Here is a 22330-nt window from a genome sequence, read left to right as displayed (position 1 = left end):
AGAAGATTAACCAGAATAAAAAAAGGTTACAAGGCTCGACGTTTACTGAAGTATAATTAAAAGCAAAACTTTAAATAAAGATGACGCTGCATCAAGTCTGTGGCCGTCAGTCTTAATATTACAAATATAAAATGTTTCATGTCTTTCCAGAAGTAAACAGGAAATAATGTCAGTTTAAATAAACAGGAAATAATGTCAGTTTAAGTAAACAGGAAATAATGTCAGTTTAAATAAACAGGAAATAATGTCAGTTTAATTAAATCTAATCATTTTTCTCATAGTTATTCTGACTTTGTTGAGGCTGAACTTTGGTGTTTTGGATCATTGGTTTCTAAAAACTGCAGAATGTTCTTTATTTCTAATGAAGCTGTGAAGAAACCATTACAGTAATTGAAATTTGCATCTTTCTTTACTGAGACAGCAGGAAATAGATTAAGTATTGATAGGAAGGACACAGATGTTTTTACTCAGCTACTCTGTCTTCAGTCTCAAACGTCTTTTTTCTTTATTTCTTGTCACAGGCTGTTGTTGCCTGGATCCACGTTGCAGTTTTTAAGGCTTAGTTATAAGAATAAAGGACAGAATATTAAATTTAGATTATATTCTAGTAAAAACGACAGAAATCAGACTATACTAGCTACAGTGCAGTTACATAACCTGCTTATTTGTTACCTCATGTTAGCGTAGCTTCAAGGCACTCAGTCGGTTATAATTTTGTAGAGTTTGTATTGAGGGTGAATATAAATCATTTAAAAAGTCTACAATGTGAAGGTTCAGTTTAAAAATAGCAACCTTATGCAGAATGCAGAACATTTGAAACCTTTAAAGACTCTGGTGAAAAATAGCCATAGTTTAACCTTTTCCTCAATCATTCCATTTGATGTATTTTCCAGTTTGCATTTTTAATCGTCCCAACAAGTTTTCTGTGTCTTTAGGAAATAAATAATTCCCTGAAAGTAAAGAAGGTTTGACCTAAAAAAATGAGAACTGCTCATAATATGATGAATATATGAAAACTCTGTTGGGTAAAAAGGTCTTGCTGGCTGCTCGTTGCTGGTTGCTTGTTGCTGGCTAATGGCTGCTTGCTGCTTGTTGCTGGCTGCTCGTTGCTGGTTGCTTGTTGCTGGCTAATGGCTGCTTGCTGCTTGTTGCTGGCTGCTCGTTGCTGGTTGCTTGTTGCTGGCTAATGGCTGCTTGCTGCTTGTTGCTGGCTGCTCGTTGCTGGTTGCTTGTTGCTGGCTAATGCTGCTTGCTGCTTGTTGCTGGCTTCTTGTTGCTGGCTGCTTGTTGCTGGTTGCTTGTTGCTGGCTGCTTGTTGCCGGCTGCTGGTTGCTTGTTGCTTGTTGCTGGCTGCTTGTTGCCGGCTGCTTGTTGCTAGCTGCTGGTTGCTTGTTGCTTGTTGCTGGCTGCTTGTTGCTGGCTGCTTGCTGCTGGTTGCTAGCTGCTGCTGGCTTGTTGCTGGCTGCTTGTTGCCGGCTGCTTGTTGCTAGCTGCTGGTTGCTTGTTGCTTGTTGCTGGCTGCTTGTTGCTGGCTGCTTGCTGCTGGTTGCTAGCTGCTGCTGGCTTGTTGCTGGCTGCTTGTTGCCGGCTGCTTGTTGCTAGCTGCTGGTTGCTGGTTGCTGGCTGCTTGCTACTTCCTGCTTGTTGCCGGCTGTTTGCTGCTTGCTGCTCGTTGCTGGCTGCTGGTTGAGACACCAGGGGAAACCAAACTCTAGGAGCCATGGAGAGACGAGGAAAGCAGACAGACGTTAGACGAGGATCCAGCAAACAGGAACTGAAGAGGGAGGGCTTTTAAAGGGGACAGAGACAAAGAGAGGGCTAACGAGAGGATTGGAAACAGGTGAGGGCAGAGCAGAAAACAGAGCTAGGGAAAGAGGACACAAGAGGGCAGCAGAGGACAACAAATGGAAAACCAAGACTGTGACATAAAGATCCAGATGAAAAGGAGCACAGATCTTTGAATATTTCTCTCTCATTCTTCTTGTTTCTATTTATGTAAATATGATGTAAATGTTTCATTCTATTGTTATTAAAATATTTCATCTGTTTCATTTAAATATTTAGTCAAGTTGCAAATAATTGGAAATGTGAATGAAAATGAGAAAAAAAATATTTCCCCCAAAAAATTGGAATTGTGCATTAAGGCCTGCAGTGTGAACGTAGCCCACTATAAAAAATGGGCTAAAATATATAATTAGCTATATAATTATTAGTTAATTAAATGTGTCAATGTGACTACTCTGCTTTGGTGCTTTACACTAAATTCCATTACAATATTAATCTATTAGGTTTGGTTGCATTGATGAAATAAAGAAATCAGATTTTTTGCTGAAACGTGTTGCTGGAAATGGAAATGTTTCCATTGATTGTTTAAATTTATCCATCTAGTGCTGCAGAATCATCCTTTTCTGTGCAGCAGTGAGGAGAAATCTAAAGCTTGCAGAGCAGCGAGAACTGAGGACCAGTATGGAGACGGTTTGCAGCAAACTAGGCCCAGATTTGACCATGAAACCATGTTTTTCAGCTGATGCCATTTATTAGCATCGACAAGTTGTTTCTTCTTTTGAAAGATTTATTCCTGAACTGGTTTATTCAGCAACTTTTATATTGCTATGTTGTGTTTTATAGAGAAGGCTAGATTCCCTGGCAAAGCTTTGAAAAAGGACTTTTTCAATCTTTTTAATGAACAGTTATGAACTACATGTTTAACGTTGCTACCTTAGTTAAGTCTGAATTATGTTTGGCAGCATTATAGCACTTCCTGCAATTCTTGGTTGGTTTGCAGTAAAGGTTTCCTTTACTATGAAACACCTGGAATGAAAGTTGAACGTTTCTAGCACAAGAAAATCACAGTCCTTCAGTTTCAAACCAGAATGAAACTTCAGGCATTTTTCTGTCTCTAAATAAGCAAACGCTTAAGAAAAAGGAACATAAGTATTTACAGTCTTTCCCAAGAGTCAGAAGAGAACCAGGCTTCTAAGATTGTCGTTGAGGTGAGGCTAGGCAATACCAGGCAGGGTATTGCCTGGTATTGCCTGGTATGGGGCCCCCAAGTTCCTGGGGGCCCCATAAAACTCTGTTTACATGTATGGTTAATACAACTATTCCTTATTTGTTCCTTATGTTTTTGATAAAAATCCTTTGGCTAAAATGTCATCAAAACACTTATAATATTCAGTGTGTCTCAGCCCCCCCCCCCCCCCCCTCAGTGTCCACCATATTGGATCAGTCCATTTGCTGCACATGTTCAGAAAGGTCCAAACAGACAGCAGCAAACCATTTGAAAACAAACCATGCAAAGAGCAGTGTTGCCAACTTAGCGCTTTAGTCGCTATATTTAGCCACTTTTCAGACCCCTCTAGCACTTTGATTTCTAAAAAGCTCCTAGCGCCAAATCTAGAGACTTTTTTCTGCTACTGGAGACTTTGGAGACAACATCTAAAAGCAGCGAACTCTGCTCTCCAGAGCGAGTATTGGTAACCCCGCCTCCTGCTCTCCTCTATCTTGTCTGCTGTCATGATTCATGCAGCTATTATTTCATCCAAATGAAAAATGGAGAACAGATAAGCAGATCATGGCTTGTCTACAGTGAAAAGAAGGACTGGGTTATTTACTTTGGCCTTTTTGGAAACACAGGAAGGAGCAATCAGCTAAGTGAGCTTAGCGCTTGGAAAAAATCTTTCATTCCTTTAGAGACAGCATGAAAAGTCAGCTGAGTACAAAACATAGAGAGGAAAACAAGAAGAAAAGGGACAAGAAGAGAGGGACACAACCTAGAACAGATAATGGATGTCTATTCTATTAACATTTCTCTATCTGGAGAATGGGGCTGTTTGATGGGTTTTCTTCTCACTTCAGAGGGCCCCCTGCCTGTCTCTGCCTAGGGCCCCACATTTCCTAAATGTGCCTCTGTACTAAATGAAACTTGATGTGGAAAGAAACTTTATCTGCTATATAATGTCACGGTTCCTTCATGGTTCTTATCAGTTATTCTGTTTTGTTGATCTTGGGTTTATTTTCCATTATATTCCAGCAGTCTTTAGTTACTCTCTGCTGCCCCCTGGTGCTTGTTTCCTTTCCCCTTGGCGTCCCTCTAGTTGGTTCCATTCACACCTGCTCCATATCAGCTCATTAGTCCATCCATTGTTCCGTTCCCCTTATATACTCCACCTCTGCAGTCACTCAGAGCTGGCTCCTTGTTGTTGTTCTGCTGCTTCTTCATCTCTGGCTCACCTCATCAGTTTCCTCTGATGTTTTTTTTTTTTTTCCATCAGGACAGTGACCCAGAGCAAATGGCCATCAAAGCAAATCATTTTAGGAGTAGTGGATGTCCCTGAGTGGCAGTGGGTGGAGAACAGTTTCTAATTCAACATTTAGTTAAACATCTCTGCAAACAGGAAGGCCAGCTCTGTGGTTGGAGGCCCTCTGGACTCAGTGCAGGACCACCACTGTTCCCAACAGCCTCAATCAGTCGTTCCCTTCATGATGATTCTGCATTTTCTGTTTTAGTCGCTTAAATAACCTGCTGCTGTCATTCTGCACATCTCTGATGTTGCTGCTATTTTCTAATTACCGGTGAAATGTCCACAGCTGTTTATTGGTTATTTATTCTCCAGGTGCACAGTTTGTTATTGTTAAAGCACTTTACGATACAGTATTTTATATATATATATACACACATATATATAATTATATATATAATTATTTTTATAATAATAAATATAATATATAATATAATTATTTACTTTCTAAGATCCACATTGTGTGACCAGTTGTGCTATAACTGTTTATAAAGAGATGTTCTATTCTAAATAGTTCTGGGCTGAGTCCAGAAGATAAAAATGATGGAGGCTAAGCCTAAGGCTGGGATTGCTGCCTAAGGCTGGGATTGCTGCCTGAGGCTGGGATTGCTGCCTAAGGCTGGGATTGCTGCCTGAGGCTGGGATTGCTGCCTAAGGCTGGGATTGCTGCCTAAGGCTGGGATTGCTGCCTGAGGCTGGGATTGCTGCCTAAGGCTGGGATTGCTGCCTAAGGCTGGGATTGCTGCCTAAGGCTGGGATTGCTGCCTGAGGCTGGGATTGCTGCCTAAGGCTGGGATTGCTGCCTGAGGCTGGGATTGCTGCCTAAGGCTGGGATTGCTGCCTAAGGCTGGGATTGCTGCCTGAGGCTGGGATTGCTGCCTAAGGCTGGGATTGCTGCCTAAGGCTGGGATTGCTGCCTGAGGCTGGGATTGCTGCCTAAGGCTGGGATTGCTGCCTAAGGCTGGGATTGCTGCCTGAGGCTGGGATTGCTGCCTAAGGCTGGGATTGCTGCCTGAGGCTGGGATTGCTGCCTGAGGCTGGGATTGCTGCCTAAGGCTGGGATTGCTGCCTAAGGCCGGGATTGCTGCCTGAGGCTGGGATTGCTGCCTGAGGCTGGGATTGCTGCCTGAGGCTGGGATTGCTGTCTAAGGCTGGGATTGCTGCCTGAGGCTGGGATTGCTGCCTGAGGCTGGGATTGCTGTCTAAGGCTGGGATTGCTGTCTAAGGCTGGGATTGCTGCCTGAGGCTGGGATTGCTGCCTGAGGCTGGGATTGCTGTCTAAGGCTGGGATTGCTGTCTAAGGCTGGGATTGCTGCCTGAGGCTGGGATTGCTGTGTAAGGCTGGGATTGCTGCCTAAGGAGCTTAAACAATGCAAAGGTTACAGTAATTAATTAATTAACATATAGAGAAGGAGGATTGGTCTTTAGTTTGGAAAGTGAGAAATAGTTTCCACCATAAGATGTGACTCATGCTCATGAATAAACTTCTTTGTGGGGTGAAGCTTCTGAAGGTACGTCCACACGTGTCTCTGTCCTGAGGGGGCGTGTCCTTCACTGTGATGGTGGCGTTGGTGAGGAAAGCCGCTTTCACGCCAGCCTCCTTATTGACCTTCCTGGCAAACAGAATATCTGGCAGGTGAAGTGAACAGCAGTGAGCGGGGCTCATCCACCTCCCACACTCACAACATAGGTCAGTGTTTCCTTTATGAAAGCAGCATAGCAGCCTGCTTAATATGGACGCCTCCAGACCGCGGCTATGCTAACACACATCCAGCTTTTATTCCACTTAGCAGAGATGACTGGGATGGTGTTTGGTGGGGTTTGTGGTGGCTGGTTGTTGTTTGGGGTTTGGGTTGGTGTTTGGGGGTGGGGTTTGGGGGTTGGGTTTGGTAGGGTGTGTTTGTTGGTTGGGGTGGTTGGGGTTGGGTTTTTGGGATGGGGTTTTGGGTGGGTTGTTTGGGGGGGGTGTGGGGGGGTTTTGAGGGGGGTTTGTTGTAGGTGGGTTTTGGGGTTTGGGGGGGGATTGGGGGGGTGGTTGTGTGGGTTTTGGGGGGGGGGGGGTTGGGGGGTTTGGGGTTTTGGTGGGGTTGGGTTTGGGGTTGGTGGGGGGGTTTGTGGTGGGGGGTTTGGGGGGGTTGTTTTTAGGGTGGTGTGTTGGTGGGTTGTGTTGGGGGTTGGGGTAGGTGGATTGTTTGGGGGGTTTGGGTTTTGGGAGGTTTTTTTTGGTGGGGGGGTTTTATGGGGGAGTTTTTTTTTGGGGGGTTGGTTTTGTTTGGAAAGGGGAAAAGTTTTTGGTTTTTGGGGGGGAAATGTTTTTGGGGGGGTTTGGTTTGGGGTGTGTGTTTTTTGAGGGTTGTTTAGTGATGGTGGTTGGTGAGGGGGGTTTTTTTTTTGGGGGGGGGGGTTTTTAAGTGGAAAAGTGGGGGGGTTTATTTTATAGGGGGGGGGTTTTTTTTTGGGAGTGGTGTTATTGGGGTGGGGGGTTGGGGTTTTTTTTTTGGGGGGGAAAAAAAAAAGGGGGTTTTTTTTTGGTTTTGTGGTGTTTTTGGGGTTGTTTTTGGGTTTTGGGTGTGGTTTGGTTTGGGTTTTGTTTGAGGGGGGGTTTGGGGAGGGGGGGGGGGTGAGAGGGGGGGGGGTGGGGGGGGGGGGGGAGGGAGGGGGTGTGGTTGGGGGGGGGGGGGGGGGGGGGGGGGGGGGGGGGAGGAGGGGGGGGGGGGGGGGGGGGGGGGGGGGGGGGGGGGGGGGGGGGGGGGGGGGGGGGGGGGGGGGGGGGGGGGGGGGGGGGGGGGGGGGGGGGGGGGGGGGGGGGGGGGGGGGGGGGGGGGGGGGGGGGGGGGGGGGGGGGGGGGGGGGGGGGGGGGGGGGGGGGGGGGGGGGGGGGGGGGGGGGGGGGGGGGGGGGGGGGGGGGGGGGGGGGGGGGGGGGGGGGGGGGGGGGGGGGGGGGGGGGGGGGGGGGGGGGGGGGGGGGGGGGGGGGGGGGGGGGGGGGGGGGGGGGGGGGGGGGGGGGGGGGGGGGGGGGGGGGGGGGGGGGGGGGGGGGGGGGGGGGGGGGGGGGGGGGGGGGGGGGGGGGGGGGGGGGGGGGGGGGGGGGGGGGGGGGGGGGGGGGGGGGGGGGGGGGGGGGGGGGGTGGGGGGGGGGGGGGGGGGGGGGGGGGTGGGGGGGGGGGGGGGGGGGGGGGGGGGGGGGGGGGGGGGGGGGGGGGGGGGGGGGGGGGGGGGGGGGGGGGGGGGGGGGGGGGGGGGGGGGGGGGGGGGGGGGGGGGGGGGGGGGGGGGGGGGGGGGGGGGGGGGGGGGGGGGGGGGGGGGGGGGGGGGGGGGGGGGGGGGGGGGGGGGGGGGGGGGGGGGGGGGGGGGGGGGGGGGGTGGGGGGGGGGGGGGGGGGGGGGGGGGGGGGGGGGGGGGGGGGGGGGGGGGGGGGGGGGGGGGGGGGGGGGGGGGGGGGGGGGGGGGGGGGGGGGGGGGGGGGGGGGGGGGGGGGGGGGGGGGGGGGGGGGGGGGGGGGGGGGGGGGGGGGGGGGGGGGGGGGGGGGGGGGGGGGGGGGGGGGGGGGGGGGGGGGGTGGGGGGGGGGGGGGGGGGTGGGGGGGGGGGGGGGGGGGGGGGGGGGGGGGGGGGGGGGTGGGGGGGGGGGTGGGGGGGGGGTGGGGGGGGGGGGGTGGGGGGGGGGTGGGGGGGGGGGGGGGGGGGGTGGGGGGGGTGGGGGGGTGGGGGGGGGGGGTGGGGGGGGGGGGGGGTGGGTGGTTTTGTGGTGGTGGGGGTGGGTGGTTGGTAAAAGGGTGGGTTTGGTGGTTTTGATGGTTTTTTTTGGGGTTTTTTAGTGATTGGTTGGGGTTTTGGTTTGGTATTGGTTAGGATTGGGTTGGGATTTGGGGGGGAGTTTGGGGGGTGGGTTTTGGGGGTGTTTTGGGATTTGTTGGAGGGTTTGGGTGTGTGTGTTTTTGGGGGTTTGGGTTTTGGAGGGTTTGGGGGGTTTGGGGTATGGTGTTGTGGATTTAGTGTGTGTTGTGGTTGGGGGTTTTTTGGGGTTTGAGGTTTTTGGATTTTGGGTTTATGTGTTAGTAGGGGTTTTTGGGGGTGTGTTGGTGAGGGGGTTTGAGTTGTGTTGGGGTTTGGGGTTTTGGTAGTGGTGTTTGTGAGTGTGTTGTGGGGGAGTGGGGTTTTGGGGGTTTTTGGTGGGGTTGTGGGTGGTTTGGTGGTGTTGTGGGGGGGGGTTTTTTGGGGGGTTTTTTGGGGGTGGTGTTGGGGTGTGTGTTGGGAGTGTGTGTAGTGAGTGGGGGTTTGGTGAGTGTTGTTGGTGGTGTGTTTTAGTGAGTTGTGTTTGGGGGTTTTGGGTTTGGGGGTTTGTGTTTGGGGGTGGTTAGGATGGGGTGGGGGGAGTGTTTTGTTTGTGGGGTTGGGGGGTTTGGTGGGGGGGGTTTTGGTGAGTGGGTTAGTGATGTGGGGGTTGTTTTTGGGGATTGTTTGTGGTGGTTTTTGGGGTGGTGGGTGGTGTGGGGGAAAATTTTGGGTTTGGAGGGGGGGGGGAGTGTGGTTGTGGTGTGTTTTTGGGGAGTGGGGTTTGGGAGTGTTTTGGGGTTTGGGGTTGTTTGAGTGTTTTTGGGGTTTTTTTGTTTTGGGGGGGGTTTTTTTTTTGGGGGTGTGGGGGGGGGTTTGTTTTTGGGGTGGTGTTAGGATTTGTGGGGTGTTTGGGGGTGAGGGGGGGTGGGTGGAGGTGTGTTGTGAGGGGGGTTTGTGGGGGGGGGGGAAAATTTTGGGGGAGTTTGTTTGGTGGGTGGTTTATTTGTTGTATGTGTTGTTTGGTTTTGGTTTGGGGTTGTTTGGGATTTGGGTTTTTGGGAGTTGTGTTGTTTGGGGGGTTTTTGGGGGAAGGGGGTTTTTTGGGGGGTTTTGGGGGTTTGTTGGTGAGGTGTGTTTTTGGGTATGTGTGTTTAAGGTGGTTTTTGGGGGGGTTTGGTTGGGGTTTGGGGAGGTTGTGGGTTTGGGGATTTGGGTTTGTGGGGGGGTTTTGGGGGTGGGTTGGGGTGTTTTTTTGGGGGGTTTTGGGGAGGGTTTTGGGGGGGGTTTTTTTGGGAGTGTGTGTTGGGAGGTGTGTTTGGTGGTGTGGTTGGTGAGGTGTTTATTTGGTGGGTTTGTGGGGGTTTGGGTTGGGAGTGGGGTGTTGGGGTTGTGTTTGGGTGATGTGTTTTTTAGTGATTGTTTTTGGGGGTGAGTGTTGGTGAGGGTGTTTTGGGGGTTGTTGTTGTGGTGTGTGTTATGAGTTGTTTGGTTTGGTGGGTTTTTGGTGTTGTGAGGGGGTTTTTGGGAGGGGTTTTTTTTAATTTTTGTTGGTGAGGGTGGGGGGGTTTAGTGGTGAGGGTGTGTGTGTTTTGGAGGGGGTTTATGAGTGGGTTGGGGGTTTGTGTTGGTAGGTGTTTTGGTTGGGGGTTGTGGGAGTTGTGGGGTTTTGGGGATGGTGTTGTGGGGTTGTGGTTTTGGTGTGTTGTTTTGGGAGGTGTTAGTGAGTGTGTTGTTGGGTTGGGGGGGGTAGTGTGTTTTGAGTTGGGTTTGGTGAGGGGGTTTGGGGGGGGTGTTGGAGGTGTTTTTGGTGGTGGGGTTTTTGGTGAGTGTTTTGTTAGGAGGTGGGTTTTGATGTGTTTGGTTTGTTTGTGTTTGGTGGTTTGGTGATTTTTTTTTTGGTTGTTGGTAAGGGGTTGGAGGTGTGTGTGGGTTTTTGGTGGGTTTTTTTTTGTTGGGGGGTGTTGTAGGGGGTTTTGTGTTTGGTTGTGTGTGTTGGGGGGGTTTTTTTGGGGGGTTTGTTTGTTGGTGATTGGGGTTTGGTGGGTTTGTTATGATGGGGGTTGGGAGTGGTGTTGTGAGGGGGGTGATGGGTGTTGGTGAGTGTGGTGGGGGTGGGGTGGTGGTTGTGGGGGTGTTTTTGGTTTAGTTTGGGGTGGTTTAGGGGTTTGGGGTGGGGGGTTTGGGGGGGTGTTTTAGGGGGTGGGGGTTTGGTAGTTTTTTGGTGGGGGTTTGGGTGGGGTTTTGTTGGGTTTTTGGTTGGGGTGGGTGTTGGGAGTTTTTTTTGGGGTTTTTGGGTGTGTGGTTGGTTTTGGGGGGTGTTGGGAGTTTTGTTGGTGAGTGTATGTTTGGTATTTGTTGTGGGGTTTTTTTTGTTTTTTGGGTGTTTTTTGGGTGTTTTGGTGAGGGTTTGGAGTTTGGGGTTTGGGGGTTTTTTTGGGTGGTGTGGGTAGTGAGTGGGTTTTGGGGGTTTGGGTGTGTTTATATTGGGTTTTGGGATGGTTGGTAGGTGTTTGTGGGGGGTTTTGTTGGTGGTGTGTGTTTGGTGTGTGGGGTGGGTTTTTTGGGTTGGGGGTTGTTGGTGATGTTGGTTTGTGTGGGTGTTGGGGTTGGGGTTTTGGGTGTGGTTTTTGGTGGGTGGTGTGTGTTGGGGTGTTTGTTGGGAGTGTGTGTTTTTTTTGGTTGGTGGTGTGTGTTGTGAGTGTGTGGTTGTGGTGTGTGTTGGTGAGTGTGTTTTGGGTGGGGGGTGTTAGTGATTGTTGTTGGTGGGGGTTTTGAGGTGTGTTTGGGGGAGGTTTTTGGGGTGTGTTTTTGGGTGTGTTTTGGGTGGGGTGGGTTAGTGAGTGTGTTTTTGGGTGAGGGGTTTTGGAGTTTTGGTTGGGGTGTGTGTGGGGGAGTGTGTGTTTGGAGGGTGGTTGTGGTTTTGGGGTTGGGTGTGTTTTTTGTGGGGGTGTGTTTTTGGGAGGTTGTTGGGGGTGTTTTTTGGTGGTGTTTTTTTGGTTTGGTGTGTTTTTTGGGGGTTTGTGTTTTTGAGTGTGTTTTGGTTGTGGTGTAGGGGTTTGGGGGAGGTGTGTTTGGTGGTGTGTTGTGATGTGTGTTTAGTGTGGTGGGGGTTGTGAGTGAGTGTGTGTGTTGGTGAGTGTGTGTTAGTGAGTGTGTGTTTTGGTTGGGGTTTTTGGTTTTGTGAGTGGTTTGTTGGGGGGGGTTTTTTGGTGGGGTTTTTTGTTTGTTAAGGGGTGTTTGGGGTTGTTATATGTTTTTTTTTGGGGTTGTTTTAATTTTTTGGGGTTTTTTTGGGATTTGGGGGAGTGTTTTTTATTTGGGGGTTTTTGATTTTTTGGGTAAATGTTTTTTTGGTGATGTTTTTAGTTTTTTTTTTTGGGGGGGGGTTTTTTGGGGTTTGTTTTTAAAATTGTTTTATTTTTTTTTTTAATTTTTTTTGGGGATTTTTATGATTTTTTTAGTAATTTTTTATTGTTTTTTATGTTTTGGGTTTTTTTTATTTTTTTTTTGGGGTTTTTTTTAGGGGTTTTTTATGTGTTTGGGATTTTTTTTTTTTTGGGGTTTTTTTGGGGGGTTTTAAATTTGTTTTTTTTAAATTTTTTGGTATTTTTTTGGTTTTGTTTTTTTTGTTTGGGATTTGTTTTTTTTTTATTTTAAATTTTTTTTCTTTTTTGGGATTGCCCAGGCCTTTGGGGTAAACCCTTTTTAACCGGGGCCCCCAAAACCCCTGACCCCAATTTCGGCCCCGGGGCTGCGTCCCACAAACCGAACCATCCCGGCTTTTTTCACCCCAGCGCCTGGGAGCAACATTCAGCAAGCAGCCAAACAGCAAATTTTAACGGAAAAAAATAAAAAAATTCCAGAGATTCCCCAGAAACATTTTGGTTTAAAAAAAAAAAAACGGAAACAAAGAGATCAACATTGATTATTTCTGTTTACAGAAGGTGAAACGATCAGGAAAACATCATCGTGCTTAAAATATTATATTATTCTCTTTAGGATTCATTTGTGATAATTAAATTATGATAAAGCAGAGCAGCATTTTATTAATTATTTCAGTGCAGAATAAACAGAGGAGGCATCGTTAGCCATCAACGTATGATTTCTGATCCCTCAGAGATGATTTCAGTCTGAAAGGACTTCATGGACGATTTGGGAAAATGTTTTTAGATTATTCAGTTGGATATTTCCTTAGTGAAAAGGAGGCCTGTTGTTAACCCTGAGCACAGGGCTACGATGTAGCTGGGAAATGATGAACAATGAAGTATTTATTCTTTATTTCTAACTGATGAGGCGTTCAGGCTTCATCACAATAAGCAGTTTTCCTCTCAAAACAGGTTCAAAGATTTTTCTTTAGAAAGTTCCTTTTGTCTCTCTAATGTTTCAAACAGGCCGATATAAAACTTCTACAAGTCAGTATCTGCTTACATACATAATATGAACCCATTTCTATGGAATGTGTCGTAGAAACATCCTTTTGTCAAACAGCTGCTAGTTTAACCTCCACCTTTGGCTTGACTGACTGATAACTGAGGCGCATTTCTACAGAATATTAATCTGGGATTAATCTGTTCAGGGAAACGAAGACGAGCAGAACTTTCCAACTGGAGCTGATTGGTTAAAGTCAGTCCTAGTCCCACCTACTGCAGTTAAATTGCCAATAAGCAGCAACAAACTAACAGCAGACATGATGGTAAATTAAAACAGCTTCTGCTTTTACTTTCTGCTTGTTCCTTTATCAAAGATTGCGGTTAGATAGCGGCTAGAAGGACTTCCTGCTGCGCCGCCATGTTTATCTTGGTTTGGCTGTGGACTCGGCAGCTCTTGCTTTCATCATAGGTACATGTCCCGCATTAAAGCATAATACTGCAACCTGATTGGATGAACTATTTACGGTTATTCTGTAATGGTTATTGCATAATCTCAGGCATTCATGAATGCACTGCAAATGTGGATAATTTAGCTAGCAGGCCGCGTTACCTACGAGCAGCAACCGAACGCAGTAAGAAGTGGATAATCAGACCTCTGTTTATAGATATGTTCCAGGATCTATGTGTAGATTTATGTTCCAGGATCTATGTGTAGATCTATGTTCCAGGTTCTCCAAACTAGCACCTGCCCACCTGCTAAAGCGGGGAACTAGAAACTACCTGCTAACTTGGTGTTTAGCCAATAAGACAAAACATTCAGCAGGTGTAGAATGAAGATGAAATGTGTTGTGATTGGTGCTCTATAAATAAACTGACCAATCACGCAGCCGGTTGTTTTGCTGAGCAAGCCCGCCTTTTCTTGGATTTGTTTTAAACCAAATGTGACGACATTTAGCTGGAGGGAAGAGGCTGCAGGCCTTAACTGATCAAAAGATGAGGAAGAAGATTTAAAAGATGTTTTCATGCAAAGTGAAACAGGACGGTCTGACAGCAGAGAGGGATGGTTAGCATAGACCTATGGCTCATAGATCCAACCAGACCTCATAAAAACCCAGCTGCTGCATCACTGAAGACTCATCAGGCTTTGCTCTATTAAAGATCTCAGTGAAATATGGTTTATATTCATTTATTTTACTGTTAATGTTTATCTAAACATCCTTCAATCTAAATATTAGACTTGAAAATGAAAATAAACTTTTATGTAAAACATTAAAAATGCCGTTTATGTAAAATTAGAAAATAGTGGAACCTGGACACAAACAGTGAGATAGAAACAGCTATAGAGTGAATTAGATTTTATAGCTTAACTTTAATAACTAAATGAAGGAGACCATTAGTGAGACGACTGGATTTCTGTTATTTTCTCTCATCTAAAAGCACATTTCAGGCCAAAGATAATTCAAAGTGCTTTAGATGAATTAAACAATAAGATAGAAGGAAAATAAAAGTAGTAAATGAAACGAAACAGTCTGATCAGAACCTTAAACTAACGATTCCTCGGTTAGCAGTTTAACTCCAGCAGTCAGAGGCGGATCTAAACGAACCGCCTCTAGGATCTCAGGCTTCTCCAGTCTGCTGGCAGTTTGTTCCAGATCCGCAGAGCATAGATGCTGTTAATAACCGCTTTCATCTGTATTCTGAAGACATTCATGAAATATTCTAAAGCATCTTCTGAGTCGCTCACCTTTATTAAGTTTAAAACAATTTGTCTGAAAAAAATGGAGCTTCAGGCCTTTAAATATATGAAGATAGTTTTAGACCTTAAAGCAAACATGTTGTTTAAGTCATACGGAGGATCAATAGCTTAGTGAGCAGAAACAATGTGCAGATATGCAAAGATTGTCATTTTCTTTATTAATGTTTGATTGGAAACGTTCCTCATGCTGGCAGATAAAATCCTGACGAGGAATAAAACAGAAGTCTGGGTTTATGTGACTGAATCAATCAGACAGGATTATAAACGATTTCCTTTAAGCTTTAAGTTTATTTGAGTCTTTTTTCTCAACAGAAAAAACAAAACAAAGAAAAGAACTAAAACTGAGTAAACTTCATCGTATGACATAAAGTCGAATCCTGCATGTGTGAGCTGCAGTCTTTATACATTTTTATCTGTGTAGAAATGCTGCTAAAAAAGAAGATGCTGCAAATTAATTTATCCAGATAAAACAAACAAAAACAAAAACCCAATAATGTTGAGAATCAGTTGAAAGTGACTTAATTAGGAAGATGATTATTCAAACTAATGAACATTTCCATCAGACAATCTGATAAAACCAAAATGCTTTTTTTAGTTAAGTGAGGTTTTAAACTTTAAAGACTAGGGTTGTCAAAAGTATCGATACTCAAAAAAGTATCGAAACTGAAACGTTGTATCCGGATACAATACTCATTTTCAAAAGTATCGAGTACCAGTCGCACCTATTCATCTAAAGTGCAGAATAGAGGAAAATGCACTTTCTGAACACTGTGTGATCGAATAATTCTACGCACTTTTCAGTTTCAGACTTTTTCTGTAACAGGTGCAGCTGCTGAGAATGATTTTTCTTTCTTAACCGGTTTGGCTAGCGTCATTGTTATGCGTGCAAAGCATAGCCAAGTAAGGAAAACTTAATTTTAATTTTGTAAGTTTTTTATCAAGCTTGCTAAATACTGTGCACAGAAAACAACCTCAAAACGTTGTTCTTACACTGCAAAAACAATCCAGAAATAAGTAAAAAATGGCTTAAATTAAGTATATTTAGCCTTAATTTGAGCAGGTAAATAAGATGATTTGCCAATGGAATGAGTATTTTCACTCTTAAAATAAGATAGTTAGATAATATTTACTTGAAATAAGACGATAAAATAGTTTTTTCTTATTTTAAAAGGAAATTGTCTTGTTCCATTGGCAAAGTGTCTTACTTACCTCCTCAAATCAAGAAAAAACACACTTATTTTAAGAAAAAATAACTTATTGAGATTTATATTTTTTGCAGTGTATTGTTTATTGCATTTATTTATTTATTTATTATATTTTAATTATTAATCAAAATATTTCTGTTGAAATTTTATCCTTGTGGTATCGAAAATGGTATCGAGTATCGAATATTTTCCTTAGTATCGGTATCGAGTTGAAAAGTTTAGTATCGTGACAACCCTATTAAAGACGAGGAAAAGCAGACTTTAAAACTGCTAGTTTTTAAAATTTAAATTAGGCTCGGTAGCATCTATACTGTGTTTCTCTATGCAGTTTGTATTGTAATTTTTCTGATTCAGTATAAATACAAAATGGCAAAACATAAAATTCTGTCCTTCATTCACTAATCTTTAGTTAACCTTCTGGTGCTTCTAAAGCTCAACATTCACTCAGAAACTCTCAGCTTTTTATTTCTATGTTTTCCAGAACAAACAGATAAAGTTTCCTTCCATAGAGCTTTTGATTTAGCTGAAAGGAGAAGCGTGTATCTAGATGCTAACGCTCTGTCATCTTAACAGTTTATATCTTTACAAATAATGAATGGAGCTATTTTATCGTCTTTGAACGAGAAGAGCTTCTTTCAAACGGAACTAGACAGATATTCATTTGCTATCCTGCATAAACTACCAGGAAAGGCTGGACCTCAAAGTCCAGTAAATGAATAAAAATGTAGAGCGAGATGCTTGTTTTCTTTTCTGCAGAAGCGCCCCTCGTTTAAACTCCATACAGAACAGAGACGATAAAAACAGAAAACATCCAGTTTTTTTCTGGCTGGATGTTTTTCTGCTGCATCGTGTTTTTAGAGCATCTTAGCAGCTTTGACATGTTAACATTTCCAGCTGACCTTCAGCCGGCAGACTTCTGAACTGCATGCTGTCACATTAACAAATGGCACACGCTGTGGCCGTGCTTCTTAATTAAGCATGCTATGTGCTTTCCACAACATTTCACAGCATTGCACCATTAAATAAGCTCCAAACTTTCCTGTTGCATCTCCTCCAAACCACTGAGGTGTGAGAATCTAATTCATTTTGCAGAATATGTCCCAACATAATGTGGGCTGGTGTTGAACTGTCCCATAAAAACTTACATTTAAAAACACCTTACATAAATAATGTTTATATAAATAAAGAGGGTAAATTAAAAAAAGCCTATATTATTGAAAAAGCTTTTAAGTGACTCTAATGCGGTGTTGCTTGATTCATTCATGTCTGAATAATCTCCTGAGTTTGGTTCAGGAAATGACTGTTTTCTGTAGAACAGTGATTATGTGCAGGAAGCATCTTCCTGACTGTGCTGCTCCTGCACAGAAAACATCAATCAGTGAGTCTAGATGTGATGCAGCCAGTCTGTGTCAGGAAAGCAGCAGATGTTCCTTATCAGAGGTCAGAGGTCATTCAGCCTTCCTAAAGAGGACCTTATAATCAGAAATGACGTGATACCTGGAGCAGCTCTGCAGTGATGTCATAAAATGGGTCCCACCCACCCAGCATGAGGATGTGAGTGGATTTCCTATAGACCTTAATGTTGATGTTTCCCTTCCTAACCTGCTCTACCGGCTCATTCTGCATGTTTCTAGTTTTTGGTCCGCTCTATAAAACCTGGAACTAAACGCTATTTCTGACATTTTGAATAGAAAAATCTTCCTGGATGAAAAAGAAACGTCTTCAAACTTGGAAACAAAGTCCAGAGGATTGATTTTAACTTGTTAAACTTTTTTTGGAAAAGTAAATAACCAGAAAAATCCCTTTTCTCCATCCACCTGTTTAACACCTGGAACAAAGTGATTTTATTTCACTCATCCATTCAGTGACCAGCGTCCTTCACCCGCTGCTTGGCTGTCTGATGTCAATGGAAATATGACATTTTCTTGTAAGGAAAATCTTTGGCATTCTTCATCACTTTTCCAAGTTACACAGCTGCCAAATGTGCTCTGCTCACTCATTTCACTGGAACTTTGAAGGAAGAAATGATGAATATTAATAATTATATGAATGTAAATGAGCTTTGCTGGAACGACGATGCTGACACGAGAAGTTAGGGTTGAATAAAAGCCTTTATTGTCTCTGCAGGAGGCAGAGGACACAGTTCCTCACCGTTATCTGCCTTTTGTGACCAGATTCCCATTTTAAGGATATTTTCTGTGCTAAAACTGAACAGAATTTAAATCTGATGACTTTCCCTTCATGCAACAAAGAAAACTGAGAAATCTGTGTTTTCGTGGTATAAAAACAGGCCCAGCTGTTTGCAGTGTCTGCTACATTCAAATGCTCAGGCCCCCCCCCCCATGGTCAGAAGCCCCCCCACTATAAATCCCTGGTCTGAAGGAGCCAGGTTCTTCTGCTGGAGGCAGAGGTGAGATGTTTAAAACATGGGGAGACAACAGGATGGAGGAAAATGTTTTATCACAGCGTAGCAGCTGCATATAGATGGATGATGGAACATAGAATATGTATATAGATGAGACAGTCCATGGCTCAGCGTGATGGAGTGTTTAGCTGAGTGACTGACTGAGCCATAAGTCTGCGGTGAGTCTCGTTCGTTTAACTCTTCCCTTGCTGTCTTTGCTTAGAACATCATGTTCTGCTGCATGAATGTGGAACCAGACGGTGAAGATGGACGATTCTATGTTTATTTTTCCTCACATAAAGATTCCACCTCATTAATGCAATCTCTCAGTCTGCGGAGGAGCATCTCTGCTTTTACTGGCATGTGCAGAAATTTCACTGCATAGTTTATTCATTTTATACCATTTATATGCCCTCAGTCACAAAGTGAAGCTAGCAGTGAGAGTGACCCCCAGAGGATCAGAGGTTGAAGGTTTATTTCTGTATTGCATATAAAATAAAACCACATTTACAGTATAGCAGAGAATTAGAGCAGCAGGATTTAATCTTTTAATCACCAGAACCAACTAAATATCCCGCCTTCCTAATTCCATATCTTTCACCTCACATTTTAGCTCGATGCTGGAGCATGAAAAAAAAACAGTTTGAATGTTACTCAGAAAATAAGTTTGTATTTGGAATAATATAGATAATCCCCCAAATTCTAACTCCAACAATTCTGCCTTGATTTAAATTAATCAGTGACAGAGAGTAAAACAATAAGTCCAGCAGGCCGAACTGCCCAACCATAAAACATATCGCTGCAGTATTTAACCACATTATGTTAGCCTGACCGTCTCCATTCAGGTGATTTATAACTCACCATGTCATCTCAAGCCGCTTTACAACCGTTCAATCAGATCATCCGGTCCCATTGGGAAACAGAAATAGATACTAAGGAAACCCAGCTGATTGCATCCAGTATTTGGTGATAATCAACATTCAGTCACACTAAGCATGCAGCAGGTGGAGAGGAAGAACAGAAATCCCCAGCAGAATCAAAGCTACGTTAACCTTAGTGACCTCTGATTGGTTTTCATTACGACCAGCGTGAAACTGCAGGTTCTAGGATCTGATGCCACCTGTTCTGGCCTCAGGATAATATTTGACCATAGAGAGATCAGTGCTGTAACCTCTGGATCTAAATATAACTAGACTTTGCTTTTCTATTGTTGGATCCACATTCAGCACAGCAGCAATGATTCTTGATGCACAATCATCAGCATCAGAATCAGACTCTAAAAGTATTCAGCGTTTTCCCCCTGAGGACGTCGTTACATAACTGTGTAGGATTCACGATTCTGCGACGAGCAGAAGGATAGAGGAACCACGTCTATCCGTCTGCTGTGGTGCAAAAGTAAAACATAGTGATAGAATCAAAGTGTTGGTTTTTCCACACACTACCATGAAAACAGGACGGTCTCCACAAATGTTCATTTCTAAAAAATATATAAACAATATTTGGTTTTAAAGATTCTCTGTGTGATGAGGAAACTGGTTCATTAGTGGCTTCAAGATTCAGACACAAGAACCTGGAAACAAGTCAGATCACTGATGATAGAGAAGTCAGTCAGGATTTGGCCCAGAAGCAGGTCTGACAGGCACCGAGTTACCAAAGTTATGCAGGAAATAAACACGCGACATGTTCAGTGACAGAAGAATAGTTCTGTACATCGACCCAAAAACAGCAGGAGTTTAAACGTTTGACACGTTATGATGTATGATTGGAGAAAAATATCAGGGAAATTCTAGATCAGGAGATGAAATTAAAGTTGGAAGGATGTAGAATCATGTCGCTAAACAGGTTTAGAGGAAAAAATTAAACAATTCAAATTATTGGACATGCAACAAACTCCAGATCAGGATTGCATAGAATGGATCTCAGAACGTTTAACATTTACAGACACAGCGTGGAAAATCCCCGCTGATCGATCAATGTGACAGAAACTACATTTCATTCAAACTTATTCTATAAACTTAATCCATCAAGTTTATTTCCTTCAACTTTATTTTTAACCTAATGTGGCTGAATTCTTTTTATTTGTTGATTTCTTGGGTAGAAATGTGGTCTTAATTTCACCGCCGTAAATACATTAGAAAATATAAAGTTGTGAAAACATGAACAGAAATATATTTATATTAAAACTTCCTAAAAATCTTCAGTCATGAATTTCTGTTTGCATTTAGATTCATTTGAAGATAATTGCTGATTTAATAAATGGAGGTAATTCAGTAGATTTTAGACGTTTTTAAGCTAAATAAAGTTCTTAGAAGATGAGGAAAGTGTTTCTGTTGGGAACATATTGTTGGTAAAAGCGTCTCAGTCCAGTTAGATCATAAACTACAATGTTTTAGTGGTGTTTTAGTGGTGGAGATGCTATACCATGTCTACCAATAGGTGGCAGTAAGCTGACAGGTACGCCACCTGCATCTTCCTGGTTTCTACGATGATGTTGTCTTTAAGGATGACCGTAAACTTTATAATCATAGATCAATAAGGATTATAATATTAAACAACAAACATCACAGACTGTAAACTTTGAATAAAATAGAGGAAATTATTTTAGATGCTTTAAAAAAATTTTCAGGACTTTTTTTTTTCTCTAAATGTTTTTTTTTCCTCTTCTAACTAATAAAATCGAGGTTTTTTGATTGAGGAGGAGAAATCTTAACTTTCTTCTTCTTAATGTTGTTCTGAGGTTAATCATGGGTTCTGCCCCCCCCCCCCCCCCCCCCCCCAGCCTGTCTGTCTGACCGCTGGTCTTCATGGGGACTTCCTGTTTGTCCCTCAGTTCTGTCTGATTGTGTGAAGAGAATTATGACCCTGCAGAAAACAAACAGGCGTTCCTTTAAAGTCTGCTGGTGAGCGGCAGGAGTTTGGCTGATCTTAGCTCATTAGAGCAGTGAGTCAGGCGGAGGCCATTCAGCTGGGATTTGTTACGCTGCTCCACCCCTCCTGCCCCGACCAGCAGCTGAAATTTGGAGAAACGAAGAGAAGGATGAGAAGCTGTGAGGAGACGGACATGAGGTTAGGGGAGCAGAGCAGGAGGAAATTGAGAGCAAAGGAAAGAGGCTGATGAAAGAGAGGTGTCAAAGAAAGGGGGGGCTGAGCTGACAAAGGAGGGGAAGTCGAGAGCGATTGGTCAGGAAAAGTGTGCAGACCAAGGAGACATGGAAGCAAGCCGAGGAGACGAAGAGCCAATGAACTTTAAATATAAGGAACATTTCTGGATCATATGAGAAAAAACTGATTAAAAGGTAACAAAGGGCTGAAAAGTGGGAAAAAACGTCATAATTGCTGCAGAAAATGGGAGAAAAGACTGAAGATCAAACTTCAAACGAACGTCCTTCCTAAAAAAGCAAGAAAAAGATAAAAAAAGAATATTTTAAAGTCTTGTCATTTATAAAGGTACTACTGTTATAGCCTGACGTAGTCCTACTCAATTCTAGTCAGAATGAGTCTGATGCTGCTCCATAGAGCTGTGATTATGGGGCGTGTTTCGAACGAACCAGGAAAAAAAATGCCTCTGCACTCAATTGGATAGACCTACAACCAATCAGAGCAACGGAGTGCGTGACGTATGTTAAGCGACGCATAGTTGTTGTCAACAAAAATCAAAGCGTGCAGTTGCACGCCTAGAATAAGAAGATGAGCCTTGATCGCGTTTCTCTGTTCTTCTTTTAAAATTAATTTGCTGTCGATATCTTCTAGAACAGACCTAATAGCAGAATCTACTCACCTCAACTCTCCAGCGGCAGCCATTGTTGTTGTCACCCAAGCGCACTTTGGTCACGTGGTTGATTACGTTCCTGTTGATCATCTGTCCATCATCGTATAAAGTCCGCCCTGACAATTTGATTGGCCCGCCAGATATTGTGCTAGCATACTCGCGCTAGTGTTGAGCAATGCCAGACCGAACTTCCCAACCTCAAACCTTGTGGGCGGGACTAAGTTCGGAATGGCACCCAGGCTACTACTGTTAGCCAATGAAGCTAATAGTTGAGTTTAATGATAGATTGAAAATATCCTCCATTCTTGTTTTTATTGGAACTAAAATGATTTCATTCATTAAAGCGACTTTAGTGTCAAATGAGCAGAAATGCAGATTGATCATTTTATTCATTTTAGGAAGTAACTTTTTAAACCAACCCCTGTGAAGCAGTAATTGGTTAATTAAGATCACTTTAATGAAGCATATTGTTGGTCAGTTTGATTAGTTAAGTCAAGGCTTGATATTTGCCAAACTACAGGACGTTTAATTATTCACATACTAAGGTGAAATGTTCTTATTAAAAAAGCTAGAAATATTTTGTCTTTTTTTTAAACAGGAACTTTTTATAGCTTTGCATCACTTTGATATAATTAATTCAGCAATATTTCCAGACCGAAGGTCATCTATAATAAAACAGAACATCAGAGGTTAAATGTGAAAAGCAGGCGGAGAATGGCGGCAGGAAGTTGAGCTGAAAATGGAAA

The 22330-nt window shown here is 44.4% G+C and overlaps 1 protein-coding gene across 1 annotated transcript in view; it reads left to right on the top strand.

Moving 5' to 3' along the window:
- LOC119789229 (neuroligin-1-like) overlaps positions 1 to 22330 on the top strand; it is a 161458-nt gene that overhangs the window by 4158 nt on the left and 134970 nt on the right. The window lies entirely within an intron of this gene.

This window comes from Cyprinodon tularosa, unplaced genomic scaffold (genome assembly GCF_016077235.1).
Source record: "Cyprinodon tularosa strain WSP-4 unplaced genomic scaffold, ASM1607723v1 ctg1094, whole genome shotgun sequence".
NCBI lineage: Eukaryota > Metazoa > Chordata > Actinopteri > Cyprinodontiformes > Cyprinodontidae > Cyprinodon > Cyprinodon tularosa.
This window is presented reverse-complemented; position numbering and strand designations above follow the sequence as displayed.